The sequence below is a fragment of the Apostichopus japonicus genome, chromosome 10 (genome assembly GCF_037975245.1).
Source record: "Apostichopus japonicus isolate 1M-3 chromosome 10, ASM3797524v1, whole genome shotgun sequence".
NCBI lineage: Eukaryota > Metazoa > Echinodermata > Holothuroidea > Aspidochirotida > Stichopodidae > Apostichopus > Apostichopus japonicus.
This window is the reverse complement of record NC_092570.1, coordinates 17,742,645-17,760,733: the sequence shown is the minus strand read 5'-3', so window position 1 is coordinate 17,760,733 and position 18,089 is coordinate 17,742,645. Positions and strand designations below refer to the sequence as shown.

At 37.5% G+C, this 18,089-nt stretch overlaps 1 protein-coding gene and 1 long non-coding RNA gene across 2 annotated transcripts in view; both read left to right on the top strand.

Moving 5' to 3' along the window:
• LOC139974839 (heparan-sulfate 6-O-sulfotransferase 3-B-like) overlaps positions 1-18,089 on the top strand; it is an 84,536-nt gene that overhangs the window by 14,669 nt on the left and 51,778 nt on the right. The window contains exon 2 of the mRNA XM_071982308.1: positions 2,899-2,993. The gene's annotated coding sequence lies outside the window, so the exon portion shown is untranslated. The remainder of the gene's footprint in view (positions 1-2,898; positions 2,994-18,089) is intronic.
• Positions 15,100-17,213, top strand: LOC139975071 (uncharacterized). Its single transcript, XR_011795646.1, has 2 exons — positions 15,100-15,732; positions 16,159-17,213. It is a non-coding gene; the product is annotated as an uncharacterized lncRNA (long non-coding RNA).

Here is an 18,089-nt window from a genome sequence, read left to right as displayed (position 1 = left end):
AATTTATGCACTTTTCTATCTACCTAAAAAATACATGACTGGAACGTTGTGAGTTTTGACACTGTGCCTCCTCCCTCCTCCTCCTCCACTTGTTGGGCACCGTCCAGTTTCTCTCCCATCTCAATTCTACCAGGTTCAGAAGAAAGATTTCTCATTTAGTTTTATCTTTCACACTTTTTGTTTTTGCAAGCTCTTTATAAGTATCCTTTGATAAAGAATTCATCACATTTGGATTTGTTCCTTACTAGACTTGTGTGAATAGTACAGTTTACTACGTAGTTGTGCAGAAAGAGCATGGTTCTACTTCCTATGGTATTACGTCAAGATAACATTGACACAGTTAGCATTATAAAGTATTAACTTATTAGTAAGAGCAAAACTTCTTTTCAAATAGCTTACCAACTTCAAGCCAACTACTTACTACACATGGTTCAGCCGTATACTAGAGGTGTGTGGTGTATACATGTGTTAGGTTGGCACTCGCAGATGTTTCTTTAAGGATGACTTCATGTCCAACCTCTAGAGATGCTCACAGTTAACCTGAAAAGTATTTCCCCCCCCCCTACTTTATCCTCATTTCTCTTGTTCCTTCCTTCTGGTTTACTTAATGACTGCCAACAAAATAATTAAAGGGACTGCCTGGTGATCTGGTGGATGGATTTACTTTGTTTCAATATGATTTAGCAGTTTTCTGCATGAATACTTTTGTATCTTTTGTTATGCTAATACATTGAGTGTTATTGATCAAAAAAGCTCAGTGAATAGTGGTGTCACAGAGCTATGTGCACGATAACATTTCAAGGACAGGGAAGGGGGAGAAAGAAGAAAATTATAAAGAACATATTATAAGGGATTTTGTTTGAAGTATCTTCTCTGATTGCCGTGAGGTCAAGCAACGAGTCCTTTTGTTGAAGAAGTGGTACTGTAGGTTCCTGGATGTCAAATATAATGGTTGTTTTCAGCTATCACATCCAACGTTTGTTTATTGGGAAGTAGGGAAGTTGATTGCCTTCTACACTTTTGAAGATTGTACAGAAATTTAAAGCTGTATTTAAGTAATATGTATTGCTGTAATTAAAATCACTATAAATAGTCAATTTATCTTCTGTTAGTTGTAATTCCCTCTTTTTGATCAACTTTGTGGAAGCTTTTGCATTTGTTTCTTTGTCTTCCTAACAACCTCGGCACTTTCATTCTACCATACCTAGAGTGCAGTGTCTGAGGAGACAGGTTAGCTTGTCACTCATAAATATCCAATCTGGGTCAATTTGGTAATTACTGTAAGAAGGACAAGTGAAAGTTATGGATTACAATGCCTCATAGTAGCAACTACTCTGGTTAGTTTTTGTATTAAATCAGGTCCCTTTGTTGTTTACTATTATTATAATTTAGAATGATTCAGTTAATTTACCAAAATATCAGGATATGTTACTGTATGTCCTCTTCAATCCTTACTATGTACAGCTGAGGACAGTTTCTCAAAACTAACTATGCCAATAGAAGTTTTGTTTACAGTGACATCTCCCCTCCCCTCCCCCCTCCCCTCCCCAATTCTAGTCTTGAATTATGAAACCTGAGAGAAGGCCGTTCCCCTTTCACCACTAACAACTTTAATTTAATGGATTTAATGGCTTGTGGAAGGCTCAAGTTACTGAACTTAAAAAGATACTAATTTAACCTCATACCTTTCAATGGAATTATGTTGGTCTCCATTGGCTGGTTTCCTTCTCAACTGTATAGTTAATGCTCTTCAAGGATATTGTATCAAGGCAACTCTGAGAACCAATCAATTGATTTCCTCAAATTTATTTGTTGTTGTCTAAATTCAAGGTAACAACAGTACTACTCTTGTAGATGTATGGTATGACCTTTCACATCAAGTACTCTTTGTTTCAATTTCACAAACAATTTGCCTAACAGTGTCCAATTCATTTTTCTTTCCAATAATTTTCTAGAGGCTTAGAGGATGATTTTAGGCACAAGGTATATCTTGATACGTTGTAGAAAATGTTCAAACACACCACACTACGAAGCTGAGGTAGTATTTGTACTAAAACACCTTTAATCTAGAAATGACCTTCAAACAGATGAGGTTCATCAGTTAAAGTGACTGGACTACTTAGTCTAACACATAGGCCATTAGATCAGTTCCTCAGATGCAGTATAAACCTCAATGGGGAAAACACTTGTAAAAAAGTTTGATGGCCTCAATAAGCATGTATGGATACTGTACATACAGTACTGTACATTTAAAACTGTCAAAGGACAAATGGTGTTGAATGTCATCAAAGCATGTTCTCTTGTTTAAATAAAGTTAAAGTAACATATTTTTGCCCGAGTTAGTAGAAGTTTTTGAACAAAGGATTAACACTACTGTTTAGACCTGCACTGTGTAGTCGGCATCATCGTTTCATTAGCCCTTTAAAGGATGGAGGGGGGGGGGGGGTGGGGAATACTCCAAATAGTTGGTATTTATTTTAAAGTTTTAAAATTTTAAAGCATCATTGCTTAGGGTTTAATGTAAACGGCGTTTGACTAGAGTACAGTACAGTATATTACCATACCAATTGTCAACTGAGGTATTCACAATTTGTTTTGGCCATTCTGAAGTGGAAGAAAAAGTTCAAGATGTCACTTTGCCACGCAAGATCTCTGTTGCTAGGGATCGGTCTATTAAACTTGCCAAGGCAGAGTTAAATTATTGATAGCCAAGGCTTTATACATAATAAACCTTTACAGTCTAATGCAAACTATAATATTAATGATAGCTTTTGCAGTCTCTGTTCGAAGAAGGAGGAAGTATCAACATTGCCAACTGTGAACAGGCTTTTATTGTTCTAATTGTTTACGAGGAAAGTCGAGCTAAAACTTATTTCGCTTCTTGTTTTCATTCGACAGATAACTTGATCGATGGCTTCAGACTTCTTTGAATCTTGCCTGCAGACCATTCCATCTCCAGGACCTGTTTTCAGCATTTCCGTATCCAGCGATTGGTGAGTCTCGGTTTTCCCTTAAAATCACTCTTTTTGATAGGCGTGTTTTTATAAAACTATTTACATAATAACGCAGATCAATCGGCATAAAAAATCCAAACCTTTAGCTGCTTTTCTAAATAGATATAGACTGTTGTTGCATAAATTGTAGATATTCCCTTTAAAGCTAGTTAATGCTCATGTTTGCCAAAACTGGGCTTATTTTCCAAAGGTCATGACCAGTTGGTTGCCTGAGAAGCCTAAGTTGGTAGCTCAAATGGGTATATACCCCTGATCCCTTATATCACCCACTGGCAAAGAGGTAAAGAGGTAAGAAGTTGAGGAGTGTCAGTAAAAATAACTATCTTAGGTATCTTAGACTCCTTGGGGTGGTGGAATGTCTCAGAATTGTTCCCCATCTGGATTCCAACAGCTGTCTATCAAATTAAGGCACAGGTTATTGCCCCTATCACAAGACAAACTCAAAAATGTACTTCTATCTATGTTAAATGCATGGATACTTTTCTGTGTTACAGTGAGGTCCCTGTGCTAGTTTGACTATTATCATTCTGAGAAGCTTTGGAGAGAGTGAAAGAAGATTATTTTGCCAAAGATTTTGTCCGAGAAGGATGGCTTTGTTATAAACTGTGTGACATTGTGAATATATAATTTCATGCTTCCACGCCCCCGTCCTACCCTTGACCCACATCTTCTTATATTAGACATGTGGTAAGTGGTTTATATGGGTTATAAATTGATAGTTGTGTGTATGTCTTCACTGTGAGAATGCCCATGAACATCAAAAGAGTGAACCAGTGGAACGACTGGTGAGATGTTACCCATTTGTAAGAATCCAGAAATTCAGCCTCTTGAACGATGCTTTTTTTGGGATCGCCAGTGTGTGCTGAAATTATGAACTTTATCTCAATTAGTCAAGTCACAGCTCTAGAGTCAAAATCTAGTCAAGTGACCGGGAGTTAAGAAGACCTCTCAGAAGGAGTAAAGAAAGTTTAGGCTAGAATGTAATTTGAGCTAGTCACCTCACGGTTAATAGCTGTTAGTTGGTGACCATTAACAGAGTCATCGCTTCAAATCTAGCCAAAACGTGCTTAGCTATGTTCATGTTTTTTAAAATAATTTTTCCAGTCAGTTTTGTGTTGTTCATCTTCTTGTGAGAATCAGCTTGATCTTTTAAGTAACACAGTACCTCCTCGTACAGTGTGGCCTGCTTGTCTGACCGATATATCAAACTATTGAGCTTTGCAATTCAGATTCCAAAGGTGATTCTCCGATACATTTCAATTTAGAAACGAACTGTAGGTCTGCAGAGCAGAGAAGATACAAAGGACCTAGATGATCACCAGACCTTGTATTGTCTATTTTGTAACAAGAAAAACCTTGGAGCCTGGAAAATTCTCCACAACATTCTGTTTTGAAATTCACAGAGTTGACCATTTAAAGTCACAAAAGAACATGTTATGTTGCCATGGTATCTGCTCAAGTTTTAAGCACACTGTCTAATGTGTGAAGGGATTCAAGACACTTCACCTTTAACTACATTGTCAAACGGACCGCACCGTATCAGCTAGTTCCACTCTGGATGTGGTGAGCCATAATCGGCTGCAATTTACTTCAAGACTGAGGCCTGAGTTACTTCACTGATATTTCCAGTGCTGTCATTACTTCATTAACCCCCTCCCCCCCCCCCCCGTTCATGTTGACTTTCTGTCAGATCGTGAAAGTAGTTAGAGTTCTACTACAAGAAATTTTTGAATGCTCTCAGGCTCGTGAAATATCATAATTAACGTCCTACTTTTTGGCAAGAAATTATTGTTTGCATTACGGAGACTCCCCTCTTAGCTGTGTTTGTATTAAGTATAAATTTGGCTTCATATGAACCTACCTACTGTGCATCCCAGGTGCTTTGCTCCCTGACATAACTTTTTTGAAAATGTCAATTTTTCTGCATGCCTGTCACTGAAGTGTATTGACACGTTGCTTTCAACATGTTCAGTACAATTATACAGTATGTGATGTAGCCCTCTGTGGGCCAAAGTCTGCAGAGATGTTTGGCGACTTGTTTGTCTATGGCAGGAAGTAGTCTTCTTCTAATTCTTCTATTGAAATGAGTAAAAAAAAAGTTACTTTTTTTTTTTTGCAGTCAGATGGATAGTGCCAGTAAACAAGGTGTCATATCTCAATTAAAGTTTCTATTAAGAAACCCGCCCATGTGATTCGGCGAGGCCTAATTTTAGGATGTTGAATATTTTAGGGATGAAGAGGAAATGCAGACTTTCAAGCTGTTGCAGTTGTTGTTGTTGTTTTAAATGTGCTCTGTTATTAGGAAGTGGTAACGACTTCTCGCAAAGTGCAGTTTAACGAGAGTGGATGAGGCATGTTGATCTCGATCGTCTTATTTTTCAGTTTCTTCTAAGCCCTGCAAACTTTCATCCCCTCCGGCGGTTCTGATATTGTGGTCGTAATTAAAGTGGCCTTAAGATTCAAATATTCTCATTGAAGGTACAGTAAACTGAAGTTTTAAGGAATTGACATGTATGTGAACATTTTTTATTACAACATCATCTGCACATAAATTGCTGTTAAAAGTACCCCTTTGCGCCTGTACAGTATACTAAATTTGCTTTGATTCTTGCCGCTTGCTGGTCTCAAAAGCGAGGTGAAGATTCGGGTAGACAACCGTAAGAAACATTCCAAGAGACATTGGGTGCTAGAATGAGATAGAGGGTAAGTGAATGGATGTGGCCTCATGGTTGCTAAGGGTTGGTGTACAGTGTTAATACAAAAGGCTACTAGTACTGTAGTTCACTGCAGACAAAAAGCAAGGGTGCTGAGGTTGTGAGAAGACAGGTAAGTGAGAAAGTGAAGTACATAAAAAAAAAACTTTCTTTTCACAAATTTGACCATCTACTCCCTTCCCTCCATCCCACCCTCCCCTCTGTCTCACCCCTCTCCCTCCACCCCAACCATCCCCAAACCCTTCTATTGCCATCAGTTATGGGCCTAACTTTAGAGACAAATTATGAGTACATCCCATACATGTCACTTAAAGGGTGTGAAGACTCGCGCAAAAAGAAACATCTAATGCCGGTAATCTGACCTAGTTTCGAATGAGGTGTAACAGAAGTGACACCACCATCGATCCCAGAAAATACACACACACGTCGGTAATTAGACACTAGTGTACAGTCAGTATATACAGCTGCGGTCAATACCACAGTGTAAAAACGATACAGCGATGGACATCTCAGGTCTAGATAAAAGATAACAAGGTATCACGTTTCATTAACTGTCTGCATTTTATAGCGACAAGCAGAAAACGTCACTTGCAAGCAACGGTAAGTTAACTTTTTCAGAGCACGGCACGAGGTTTGGGGCGAGTCTGCAATGCCTTTAATCATATTCGGTGACCTAAATCATATTCTCATATATACTGCACCACAACTGTGCAGCATTTCCTTCAGCCAAGAAAAGTACACAGGCAGCTTCCTCTGTAATAAATTGAGCTCACTGAAGTTGACCAATCCTTCATCTCAAGTGATATATATGCAATACATACATGTGGTGTAATAAGTTGATTAATTTATAATCTCCCTAAGAAATTAATGCTCAGTATAGTCCACATGCTGAGTAATAATCAAATTCTAATCTCTAGAGAAAATTCAGAAATTGAATTATAATTTGGCCATGAAGTGAGAATTTTTTTTGATGAGATTATAGAATTTGGCCGCAATTTTAATTCCCACTTCTGTCCCAATTGGAGCAGATGGTGATCGCTGATTCTTTTCTGAAACAATTTCAATTGAGATATATATTTCAAAGCCAAATATGTAATCATATGCATCATGAATACAGATATTGTAGATATTATGAGGGAAGATAACAGGGGGAGGGAAGGGGTGGGGTGGGAAGAGGGATGGAAGGGAAACATTTGTACCCATGAGGCAAGGACTGGAATCTATTTAAATATCACCTCAAATGGTTCCTTCACGCTCCTTAATCGCAATTTATACTTTGATGGTGTTCTATTATATTTCCTAGGTTGTCAGTAAACAAAGTTCTTCGGCACAGACAAGTTGGAGAACAAGCCTGTTTCTTTAGTTATCTGACGACTCGGATTCAAATTATTCCCACTTCATGAATTTTTCAGTCTCTTTCTTTTGCCTCGACTCGATCTTGGCAGGCCAAGATTTAGTCAGACAAGAAAGTTCTACATATATATTATGGATGAATTGGGAGTTATCACTACTTGTTGTTTTGAGTTTTTACCCTGAACACACTGCCCATCTCAACAGAAGGCTCTCAGGAGGAGAGAATTTTAACAAGAAAAGCAAGCCTTCTAGCTATGTGTGAATTATTTTCCATGTGATATCATTCCTCCTGTACTGTACTTTATATACCTCTCTTACCTCATCCCAAAAATAAGAAGGAAGAAAATGTTTTGGTTTCTTGCCTCTTGGAGAGTTTTGATAAGCCTAGATTATTCATCCTTCTAGCAATCATATTGTCTCATATTACCACAAACCAAAATGTTTTCCCTTGCTCCTGGAAGCATGGATTTTGTTTATTGTGCAGTATTCCTGCTGTCTCCATCTGTAGACACACACACACAAGCACGCACATGCTGCCAGACTCTGGCATAGTGAGTGTGTGAACAGTGCATGGCAGTTTGGCAATGAAGAGGTAAGTACAGAATGCTGTGTTGCTGGTGGGCTCCTCTGCCTTCTTGTGGTTTGGTGAAGCTTGGCAGTTATCCAAGAGTAATCTTTGGTAATGAAAGAGCAGATGACGGTAGTAAAATTAGTTGCTCAGATGCACATGACTAGTGTAACGATCTGTGATGCAATAAATAACCCAGCTTCAATGAGAATATGCAGCCGGTCATGTTATTATATAATTTAGGTAAAGAATTAAAAATGTACTTTTGATTCTATCCAGCAGTACCTTGAAGCTTTCTAGTTTTCAGGTAACAAAGTCGACAGATTTGTGCTTGCTTGATTGTTTGTTTGTTTGGACCCAGGGCTTGACAAGAACAAAAGAGACATCTTGGGCTAGGTGATCATGCAGATCTATATGTAATATACAATTAGAAGTTGAAACAAAAGAACACCTGTAAACGAGCGAAGAATCAAAATAAAATGTTGCTCACCCAGCTGTTCATTGTATCATTTACCTCATTCCGCTCTTACCCATCTCTTACCCCACCTCTTACCCACCGCTTACCCATCTCTTACCTATCTCTTGCGTATCTCTTTCCGATCTCTGAGACTCTCTTTCTACCTGGCTAAAGGAAATTAGTAACATGTTTGCAATGCACCACCCCTCACCCTCCCCCCCTGCTTTGAACTGTCATTAGTTGGAGATAACAGTCAGCCAAATAATAAACCTAACTTGAGCATTATAAAGGATTGGCAGGTTGCTGTAGGTGCTTATGCCTAAGAGCCTTTAAGATCATTATAAGGGTCTTCATACTAGGTTAGTGCAAGACTGCAGGCTGATTGTTTTTTGGGGGGCAGGATTGAATGAAATCTTTGGCCAGTTAGATGTGGCCTGTTAGGCACCCCTCAGAGTTTCATTGGTGCTGTTGTGTGGATTGGTTCAAATTGTGTCATGTCTTCTTAGAGGGCTGATAGCAATGTTTCCAAGCCCGAAGGTAGGAATTCTGGATGGGGAAGCCCCAAGAACGAATGAAGGGGTATAATATTTACAGCAAGTCCCGTAACTTAATTGAAGTGTACAAAAAGTGCACAATGTTTATTTTGTAGTACGGTGTTCTTCAAGAAATTTTTGAAAAGTGTGAAAAATAAGGGAATAGTTAGGTGCACAACATGTGAAAATAGTCACAAAAAAAATTGTTGTTTTTCTCTTGTTTGATAAATTCATTCTTATCTCAGAAAAAAAAGAAGAAAGGGAGGAAGAAAAAAAAGGCAGAATGAAACTTATTGTAACTTTGTCAAACTGTAATAAATCTTTTCTGCAGTTTTAATAATTGTGCTTTGACTTTCACACATGTATGTATCTTGTGGCTTCTACTCTCTTCATCAAATCATGTGATACATTGTATTCACATCAGTATTAGCTTTCATCTAGTTGTATACTATTTTCAGTTTAATTACTTTTCTCAAGTTTTCCAATATCCTCCATCTCTATATGACCAATATTTATTGTCTAGCATTAAACTGGTTGATTAATCACTCCATTTACCTCTCAGCATCGCTTATTCCCACCGTTCGTGTTTTAGAGGCTGTTCATGTTTTTCATTTACATTCATATCATGTTGAAACGGGTTTTCATGTTAGTAATTAAACCTTTGTCGTCGTCGAAGCCGAAACGGTTCGACCGTTCTATTATTACCACTAATAACGAATGAATACCTTGCATCGCTCTATAATTTTTTTTGAACCTCTGCGAAAAATTCATTCTGCAGAAAGTTATGATGTGAAGCAGGGATAACACAATTAAAGCCCTTTAATACAACTGGCGCCTTTTTTAAGTGGACCTCACTAGGTCTCACACCATACTACCATAGTCATATTTTGTTGCCTCCAGGTTTCTGATAAAGAAAGGTGTCTTTTAGCGCAGAAACCCCCGAGAGTTTCGGATGTTACCAAAAGTGCAATCACCCGTATAGTAATATTGTGTACTTTTGCCTTGGTAGGGTTATGGTATAGTATAGTATAGTATATAGTATTGTATTGTATTGGTGTAGTCTCTACTATATGAAGTTTGCGAATGAAGGACTTTAGTATTTTAATCAAACATGCAACAGGGCACATTGGCTGTTGCTCTTGCCGCCATCCTGAAAAATAATCATAATAATAATAATAATGATAAAGGCAGGATTTAGTCTCGATTTGTGGATGACTGTATCTCAGCTGCAGGCTGTGTTGTGTTGGATGTAATGGAAAGCTTTGTGTTGTGTGACATTGGTATAGCAGATCGGTCATCAAAGAATTTGTTATAAAAGTCTCAGAAGCTTGGAAAAAATTCTTTCTTATAAAAGGGTTTTGCTGTTTCGTTTTTTTTTTGCTTTAGGAAATATTTGATTGGATTATGGGATCATAACATGTCAGCAGCAGTAACAGGAACTGCAGTAAGTTTTTATAAATAGCTGAAGTTGGTTCTTTTGGTACAATAATAATAATAATAATAAGCACTTTGTGTATTAACACACTCTCTATTACTCTTTTCTTGCTTGTATTTATTCCTCCTACAGTACATGCCTTAATTCTTATATCATTCTGTTCAATTGTGGATTTAGGGATGATAGTACACCCATGGTTAACAATTCTTAAAAGGTTGAAATGGGGGTAATAAAATTGTGGAAGGAGGGGATTGGGGGGTGGGGGGCATGGGGGCAGGGGGCAGGGGTGGGAGGCAGGTGAAGGAAGAAGTTTGAGATTTCTCGTGGGATATAGCGTTGCAAAGAGAATATGTCAACAGAGAAACAGAATGCATATGAATGATTATTTGTGGTCACTTAGCTGGAAATTTGCATACATTTTAAATTAATGCAAAGTTTTACCCTGTTGGTACAGAAATTGCACTGATGTGAAACATTTATTAATTTTTTTTATTTTTTTTGTCAAATTAGTTTTATATCATGTTTTGTTGCCTGTTTCTTTCTAAATAATGAAAACACAGTAAGAGAAATTGAACTCTGCCTGTGTGTTACTGTGCCTGGGACTAAAATCTCAGATACTACAGTATGTCAGACTATACCAATTTATGGAGGGGGGGGGGGAAGAATAACCTTTGGGTTCTATCCAGTTTTGGTAAAGGAGAAAATTTGTTACAACACCCCCCCTCCCCCCAATGCATGTTGCAATTTAGTAACAAAGTTTTTGCCCTAGAAAGCAGTATCTTGATATTTATCATACATGTGGGTTAATCAACTTGTTTGTGTCTTGGATTGAGCCAATCATTGCTAAAACTCGTTCATTTTACAGTGCTCGCATAAAATGTCCAAGTCCTCTAAAATGGCCTACAAATATACTAAAATAAAATGAATGAAAATTTAATATATTTATAATGAATTTTAGGGGCTACCTGTACAAGTTATAAAACTTTAATAGCAATATCATAATTTTCAAGTAAAAGCAGGAAACCTCACCCTGATTGATATTGACTGTCCAGATAAACCCTGCACTATATCTGAATATGCAGGCATGTGTTTGCTGATGGCTTGAACTTCCGATGGAGAATTAGACATTGACAAAACTAGGGCTGATCTTGATTAAACATTTCCTGAAAATTTGGAATGAATTCCTTATGACAGGAAGATGGGTGAGAAGGGTAGAAGAACTAGATGTATCCTGGTTAGATATGAATATGAAATGAAGCTGGTAATAAAATCCACATTGATGACCTTAAGAGTACCAAAAACATATCTCTCTTGGTTCCCCGATAATTGGTGGAAAGGAATTGGGATGTGAAAAGTGATCCTGATAATACAGTATATTATTATAGTGTATTATTAAGAACTGTATACTTGGTAGGATGTATTGGCAGTGTGTATCTGTAAAAGTGATACATTTTTAGTAACTTTATATATCTGTTTTGTTTGTTATTTTGACCCTGTTTTTTAGTTTGGAAGGTATCTTTTACTAAATGTTTATACTTAATATCTAGTAAAAAGACCGTAGTACAAAACCAGCTTCAATACTTTGTTTTCTTTTTTATCCTAAAGTTCTATCAAATTGGTTTTGTGATTCTATACAATGTAGCCAAATATAGAGGAGTATGTTGTAGGAAGTGTAGGAGATGATAGGATATACGGGATAAGTGTGGCTGAGAGTATGATGTTGGCAGAAGGATGGGCAATGATAGGATGTTAGGGAAAGGATGGTTGGAGGAGGGATGGTGGGAGGAGGGATGGTGGGAGGAGGGATCGTTGGAGGATGGAAGGGGTACTAGGAAAAAACTGAGTTACAAAATGTGATGTGTACCTGGATTTATCAGTACTTTCAGATCAGCATACTTCATATTCGGTTGGTTTTCATCATTCTGACAGACTTTATTTCTACCGTTGCAATTTGGAAGGTAGAAGGAAGGTAGGGGATGTGATGAGGTAGAGGGTTGGGGATCCTTTCCACCCCCTCCCCCCCAAAGGTTCCAATGGTACAGTTATGGTAAGAGCAACTAATATCTACATAAACAGACAGCTATAATAAACACATCATTCTGTGTGTGACCTTTGACCTGCCCTTGAGATTATCCTGTTGTTAGTTCTTTTCCCCAAACAAACTGATAAGGGGTTGGATGTTTTATGGGTGGTCTGGCTCCAGTCATCTTTAAGGAATGTATCTAGCTGATTAGGGCATTATCTATCCCACTGCTGGTGAAATGGGTCATTTTTATGAAGTTTTAGAACTTTGCCCACATGTATTTCAATTTTATTGATGAGACAATATTTATTCGTAAAGAGCCAAAAGAAGAACAAGTTAAGTATCCTTAGCATGCCAAAAAAAGCAGAAGAAGAAAAAGAAAAAAGGTAGAAGTGATAAAAGGGTTTGCTTTTTTGCTTTATACAGCATTGTAAGTGAATTACAGCTATAAAATACATACTGTACAGTAATACACACAAAATGCATACTTCAGTACAGTGCACCTGACTAACAGGTCCTTTCCCATGGGAGAGTAAAGCTATGGTTTGGATACAGTTTCAAATCCGATACACATTGCTGGTGACCAGTACTGTAGGTAACATCTGTTCCAAGCTAGGGATAATACACTGTAGCTGTCACTGAAATATGTAGTACTTGTGTTATTTACATCTTCATTCCTGATACAGTGGACCAGCAGCTGGTAAAACCAAAAACCACTGGATTTATCTATATGGCATGTATTGTGGTTGAGTGGTATTAGTCTTTGGTTTCCCAACACTCTTTTACAATTTCCAAATTTGGTCATCAGAGATTGAAGACAATTTAGCCCTAGGGATTTCAACCCTTATAAGAATATGGTTACTGTGTGTGTACATATCCTCATATCCTGCACTATGTAAACATTTAAACAGTATAGTGTTGTGCTGGTATAGTGATGAGACACTCCCCATGAAGGATATATGTATTTCAAGAAATGAAATATTGTTAAATCAAATCAAACACAAATGGAATACATTTGATATGAAATAAAATCTACTCTGTAGTATCTACAGTATATCATTATTTATGTAATTATAGAAATGGAAGCAAATATCTCCGTTTGCAGTAATGCTTGTTTTGACTTTCTTGAGTTTTTGAATTTTCCGAAGGTTCTATTTTTGGTGATCCCAGGTTATAATGTGAAGGCATTAATAAATTGAAATGAAACAGGCGAACTTTTACTGTACATACATTACTGCATTTGGAATGCTTCTCATGATTTACAATTTGAGATAAAGTGTTTACGACAGAACCACTTGGAATGAAGTGGTTTGGTAAATAGTCTGGGGCCTCTACCGCATAGAGCATCTTAACCGTAGTATGAAGAAGAATATTTTAATATACAACCTTGCAGATTAGAAAAAATCAATAAATTTTGGGGAGGATGTTAAAAACTTAAAACAAAGTACAGTATATTTACAATAGATAGATTGATTAATTGATTGATTGAATGATTAATGGTATTACTTAATGTACCGTAGGAATTGTAAACCTCCAGCGTTCTCAGTGGGTATCTTAATAGTAGCTATTGTTTGATCCTCTGATATTTATTGGTATCGGCATAAATGAACTGCTCGGCATTATTACAGAGCTCTTTAATTGGGCATATTGGAGTGTACTTTTGCATCATTGTAACTACTTAGGTGTGACATCATTGTAGGTCTCTCAGCCTAAGCTGTAAGATACTTATGATTTTGTAAAGACAACGTCGCTGGCCATAGTACTTAGCAACCCCTCCCACACACACACACTTCCTTCCCTTCTCTCCTCTTAATATTTGATGTAAATGAGCGATGTTTTATTTACAATAACTTTGAATTTTGATGTGAAATGATTCTACATAGTAGTTTTAAGTGGTAGAGTATAGGCTACCATGCAGGTTGTGGAAAAATAACTAAGATTGATTTGTAGCATGGGGGTTGTTCCCAGAGTACAAAATGAAAAAGATTTCTCAATTGACCTCACTTTATGTCAGTTTGAAAGTGACAAATTCCTGTTTCGAATTTAGAATACATGAATTGAAAATGAGAATAGAAAGGGTGTCGAGGTAACAAGTTGGAAAAAGAGAGCAATGTTTTGTGCTATCGGTATAGCCATTTTTGTGAGGGGAAAAGATATATAGCTATTTTGTGAGGGCAAAAGCGAGATTTCCCTTCGAAAAAAAATGATGGATGCAACCATTGAAAATTTGTCACACACCCCCATCATACAGTTTCCCTGCTTCAGGCATTTGTTGACCACAAATTGATGTTGTTAGTCGTTGTCACCCTGTTGTGCATCTGCTACCCGCAACAGAAACATATGTCCGGGTTCTTTATTTGGAATCTATTTCAAGGTTGTGCAGACTCTGGTCTCCAATCAGAAACCAGTTATTGATTTAATATCGCTGTACGGCATAGGTAGAAAATGCTGTTATGTGAAATTTATGAAATTGCCTTGAAGGCATAACTCTGTAATCTTTCAGAAATAATTGTTTCTTAGAATATGTTTTGTGTGTGTCCAGCTTACAGCATGTTGTGTATGAGTAACATGCAATTTGCACTTTAAGGAGTTGTATCCGGTTTTATGTCTGTGAATAAGTATTAAAGCCACGGACAGAACAGGGCGAATTATGCCTCGGATGATACTCTTAAGCAGATGTTTATTCTCCTTTCTACACTGACTTGTTCCGGAAATCACAAATGTACCTCTTCCTTCATCTTGTTAAGTGACCATTCTTAAACTTGAGATTTTATATCTCATTTAATTTGCTCCGAAGTAATAACAGTCGACAACATCTGAGAGACGGATCAGGAATGTTTGGTTTATTTGAAAGTATTTCAAATTTTGAACTATCAAGATAGAAGTGGAAGTAGGAGAAGAAAAGGTTAATGGTAAAACTTTAAACTGTGCAGCTGCAACGGTAAACCTTAAACTGCAGGCACAACAGTAAAACCTCAAACTGCTGCTAGCTACAACATTAACGGTAAAACCTTAAAGTGGCCATGACACGAAAATTTCAAAGTCCTATATTTTTGGGATCCATCAAAGAATGTTCTCTAGAACATGTATCAACCAATCTGCCAGTTTAAAACTTGATTTTTCAAGTCGAAAATTGAGAATGAATTTACCCTTTTCGGCGTTTGAAACTTTGTTTACTCGAAAATTTTCCGATTCGCATGACGTCATGTGACGTCACGTTTTGAACACATTTGTTGTCGCTGCTTTACGATCCTCCGAACATACCATTCACGTACACAGTAGACAAGTACACATACCACTAGTAGTTACTAAACAAAACACCGATCACAAGTGCGATATCAAATCAAAATTTCCTGTGAAATGGCGGATTCAGAACCAATTGCGGCAACCGAAGTTCAAAGTGATAATGGTTCTTCACTAGGCAGTGAAATTGGGCTATAATTAGAGTGCCCTTTCTCATATTCGAAGCAGAGAGTGAAGGCGATGATCATTCCAATATTGAACCGAACGTTGAGGGTGGAGCGGAGGTGTTAGAACCGTATCAGTTCGAGCCTGTTAAACGAGCCGAAATTGAAGCTCCACAACATATCGAAGAAGACATCCGTTCGAAACCATTGCAAGGAACATACAACGTGGTAAGAATTTATTAACGAAGCATTTAAAAACAAAATCCAGTCCATTTTGTGCATGTGTTGTTGGAATTCGCTGAACACCCTAAACCGTATTGTGCGTTGTGTTACGGCAACTTACAACCCATATGTAGAGTGTGTAGTACTAGTAGGGTTGGTTGCATACTGAAAGTTTGGCTCGGGGATGTAAGTTGCATTATGCAGCCATGCTAGGTAGGCATATGTGTTATTTCATACTCATTATTACTTGGCTAGTACTTTGGCCTGGAAATTTGCAAATCAATTTTCTGAAACAAAAGAATGTTTCATGATACACGGAAGGTGTAAAATCACAACAAATGTAATCATAACTGTACATTGTATGCCTGCTTGTTATTGTGGACATCATGGCCAACATTAATACATTTTGAACTTTCATAAATTTTTTCCCAGGCAGTACAGATACATAGCCTACGGTCAACAGGTTCAATGATACTTGGGGTTCCTAGCAAGACACGTCAGGGTTGTGCTACCATCATGTGCAGTCCAAAGGATCAGAAGTGATTTTCCAGCCAATGGTCATTACACTGGATTCAAGTTGCCAGGAGAAAACTCATTGTATAGGAAGCCTTGGTTGAGAAATTCCTCCAGAAACACCTTTTCTAAACTACGATTGTGTTGGATTATCAATCCGTCAGGGTTCCCTCAGTGTTGATATATTGAAATTCAAGACTTTTAATTCAGGATGAAAAGGTTATTTTCCAGACCCAACATCAACAATGAAAGAAAAGGCATGTTTTGAAGCATTTGGACACAAGTATTGGCGTGACCGTGATGTCATATAATATGTGCATAAGGGAACGGACATTGACCTTTTTAGGGGCATTTACCTCCCAGACGTTTGATTCGTACCTTTAATCTGGAAGCCAAAATATCCATATCACCAATGATATTTGACAGAAAAGTCATAATAAAGACCAATGGAGGCAGCAGAACTCTTGAATGTTTAGACTTTGTTTCTTCAGCAGCAGTTGGTTTGTTTTGTAGTCTTTCTTCAAAAACTCAGCAGTACACCCTGTTAATGGTCTTCGATTGTTTTAATGCGTGTGATGCTGTGTTTCACATTGCCCATCAGTGTTGTACGTGTCGTCGTGCTTGTGTAACATTTTTGCATGTGAGTTACTTCGTGCAGTGTTTCTTGGTTTAAATAACCCTTTATTGTATTTGCTTCTGGATTATTCTAATCAATTTGTCACAACAACGATTGATAGCGATGGACATGCAACTGCTTTGTAGGCTTAAAGCCAAAAAATTCATGTAAGTTGTTTTCTTTTAACCTCCTTTGATGTCACAAATTACATTAGTGTAATTTAAGAATGATAATGTTTATGGAAAGTACAGTTTTACTTTTATGTCATATAATACAATGATTGTTGTTAATGTTAGTTCAGATTGTCCAGAATGACTGTCTAGAACTGATATTGAATAAATTTTGTTCAATGATTTAACACTTGAACTATGTTGTGTGAATTTTTGGCTCTGTGACTTTAAAATAAATCGCTTTGAGATTTAGTTAAACACCCTTTGGAATAAAATCTTTTTACCTACCTAGTATTTTGACCCATCCCCATTACCCCCACTCCCTCCACAACATAAAAAAATGGTTTTCCTGGAATAGGAGTAAGAAATTATTGCTATAACTAACTGATCCAGCATATTCCAGAAATAAATTGGGGCACTGAGATTTGTTCACAAGAAGATGTAACCCATCGCTTCTGAAGCTAACCTCATAGCTTATTAGTATACAATAGAGCAATGAAGGGGGTGTTAATTTAGATGATACAGTAAAATCTCTTCGTCTATTGCGACTTCAGTGTAGTAACGCTAATACTATAGTACTACTAGTGCTCAGCGCGCTACCTCCTAAGGATCGCCACTTGCCCCATTGGAGGTTTCCTGTTCCCCGATCTGGTCTTCAGAGTAGTTTTTTGTGGATTACTTGACAGAAGAATGACTCTTTTATGTCGAACCGTTAAAGTCCATTTGTTTTATTTCATAACAAAAAGGAGGGATCGTAGTATGCTTCCGTGAAGTGTTCGCTTCATTCGGAGCTGCATACTGGCTAGGCCCAGTGAAATCGGCGCTGGTGTTGTGCACTAACTTGGTTATAATCGCCGTGTTTTTTTCGTCCTTCAGCCATGGAGGAAGGCTAATTGCATGGGTAATGATATTTATGCAGCCCCCAACAACACAACGGACCGGCATTTCTCTCGGATAGTTTACAACAGTTGTAAAAAAAACTTGAAATTACTAACGATATAGCGTAATACAGTGGTTGTTCTATCAGTGTAAATGTGCGTGTACTGTATATGGAACGGTATGAT